The sequence below is a fragment of the Nelusetta ayraudi genome, unplaced genomic scaffold (assembly GCF_046127955.1).
Source record: "Nelusetta ayraudi isolate G7.1 ecotype Tasmania unplaced genomic scaffold, CSIRO-AGI_Nayr_v1 ptg000222l, whole genome shotgun sequence".
In the NCBI taxonomy this organism is placed as follows: Eukaryota; Metazoa; Chordata; class Actinopteri; order Tetraodontiformes; family Monacanthidae; genus Nelusetta; species Nelusetta ayraudi.
In genome coordinates this window covers 55,001-57,500 of record NW_027466271.1, presented here as the reverse complement: position 1 = coordinate 57,500, position 2,500 = coordinate 55,001, and the positions used below count along the sequence as shown (strand labels likewise).

At 52.8% G+C, this 2,500-nt stretch overlaps 2 protein-coding genes across 2 annotated transcripts in view; both read left to right on the top strand.

The window, feature by feature from the left end:
- The window catches only part of slc16a10 (solute carrier family 16 member 10), a 20,943-nt gene that overhangs the window by 1,380 nt on the left and 17,063 nt on the right, over positions 1-2,500 (top strand). The gene's annotated exons all lie outside the window — the stretch shown is intronic.
- Positions 1-2,500, top strand: part of LOC142881903 (putative ribonuclease ZC3H12C) — an 89,943-nt gene that overhangs the window by 81,511 nt on the left and 5,932 nt on the right. The window lies entirely within an intron of this gene.

Below are 2,500 nucleotides of genomic sequence, written 5' to 3'. Positions count from 1 at the left end.
TCCTCTCTCCCTCTCCACCTCCTCTCTCACTCTCCCTCTCCGCCTCCTCTCTCACTCTTCACTCTCCACCTCCTCTCTCACTCTCCCTCTCCGCTGCTAATGAAGGCTTCCATCCAAGTGAATGAGAAGCGTCCTGACCAGCAGTCAACACTTTGGACTCGTACTTCTCATCTCGTGCTGTTTCTTTCATTTTCGTGGCTGTTGACACTGTGGGTTGTCACTCCAGGCGTCGACACTATGACTGCACACATAGAGGATGATGAATTCAACAAAGTGTGAACTGCCGCCCTTCATATAAAATATATAGAACACAACATACTTAGGTATGGAACATCTCTTGCCACATTAATCCTCATACCTGGCTCACATGCTTGTTGTCCTCAGTGTAGACAGAAGTCAAGGTCCAGAAGCAACAGGTGGGCCCAGACTGTTGACTGCCAGTGAATATGAATAATAACCACAGAGAGACATGCCAGGGCAATGCATGCATGCACGTTTGTGTTTGTGTTTCTTCGTCCTTGAGTTCACTTTTGGCTAGCAGCCGCTAGCAGCCGCTAGCAGTGGCTAAGGTGCTAAGACAGAAGCAGGAAACGGAGCTCTTGTGGCGGCTCCTCACTTCCTGTCCTAGCAGCAGCAGCAGTGTGGCTCTATATGTGGCGCTGCCTCTATTTATAATGTGGCCGCTGTGGTTGGAGCCCCCCGACCCCCGACCCTCCCCAGCCCCCCTCCAGGAGACCCCCCCCCCCCCCCATGGCTCCGTCCATCCACTGACCGTCTCTGCAGGAGAAACACAAGCTGATCACTGACTCAGACATTTTCCACACATTATGTAATACCTCTGAAAGTACTGTGCAGTGCTCGGAAGACAGAGAAAACACACTCACACACACACACTCACTCACACACACACACACACACACACACACAGTGCAGTTTTCTGTGTGCGGCCAGAAAACGACATTAGCAGATGTTGTGTGTGTGAGTCCAGCCGGACCACAATGCATCGGTGCGGGCGCCCACGTTGTGCGGCTCCGTTGGTCGCACTTTCACAATTTGACCTTTGTGCGACAACACGTGTGCAGAAGCGCCGGCCTAATTATCCCAGTTTAATGATTATCTGCAAACACTGCAGGTTACAAACACCGGGCTCATAAAACGCTGCGGATTCTGAGTGTCATCAAATGATTAGACGCCTGCTGGTTTTGTGAGCGCTGCTGCTGTTGTCGAGTGTGAACACACACACACAGACACACACACACACACAGACACACACACACAGACACACACACACACACAGACACACACTGAGCGCTGCCACGGTTGTTGCCTTTAAAAGGCAGCGAGACCGAGCAGATGTTGAGTCTGGAGCTCCCACTTCCGCCCAGTGATTGATGATGACGGCCTGCCGGCGACCCCCCCACCCTACACACACACACACACACACACACACACACACACACACACAACCATGAGGTCATATTGTGCGGCTGCAGCTGAGCTTTCTAACATCTCGCAACAGGAAGAACTTTTGCTCATAGATAGCCCCTCCCCCTCTGAGTGATGCCCCGCCCCTCCCCCTCTGAGTGACCCCCCCCCACTCCCCCAGTGTCGAGTCTTGGAGCTTCAGGCTCCTGATGTGAAGCTCAGTTTAAACATTTCCGTCTGTCCGTCCGTTCTTCTTCGTTGGTGTCTGGTGTTTGACACACACTCTTGTGGAGCTGCAGCGGCTGAGGACCAGGACCTGGACCTGGACCTGGACCTGGACCAGGACCAGGACCAGGTGTGTCACCTGACTAGAGGGCAGATTAGTGCTGCTTCTGAGGAGATTGTAGTGCCCAGGGTGTCTTCATCAGGAATTAGAGAAAGAACCCTGGAGAATCCGTCTGGTTCTGCTGGGGGTCCGAGTGCGACACACAAGCAGAGATCAGCACACAACAAAGTCACAGAATGTGCACAAAAACACAATAATTACAGTCAGGATACATTTACAAGAATGAAGTCAAGAGCAAACAAACAGACTCAGCAGAGTGACTGTGGGAAAGTTCTGGATAGTGTGTGTGTGTGTGTGTGTGTGTGTGTGTGTGTGTGTGTGTGTGTGTGTGTGTGTGTGTGTGTGTGTGTGTGTGTGTGTGTGTGTGTGTGTGTGTGAATGAGATATTTCAGATGTAGGTTTTGTCCTCCGTCACCCCGCCGAGCCCTCGCTGGTGCCGGCCACTCAACACGTACGCACTGCTGCTGCTGCTGCTTCTTGCAGGTCAAAGGGTCAAAGGGTCAAAGGTCAATGTTGTCCAATCAGCTGTGGAACAGATGTGGGGGGTGTGGGGGGGGGGGGAACTCTGGTTTACTACCTACTACTGCCGCCAGACTTTTACTGGCGCTGTTGCGGTCACATGGCTTCCTGTCTGCTCTCTGATTGGACGCTGAGGCCTCCTCCAGGTCAGCTGACCGTCGACCCGCTGACGATGAGTGTTGTTGTTCCAGTCGACTTCCCAGCAGCCAC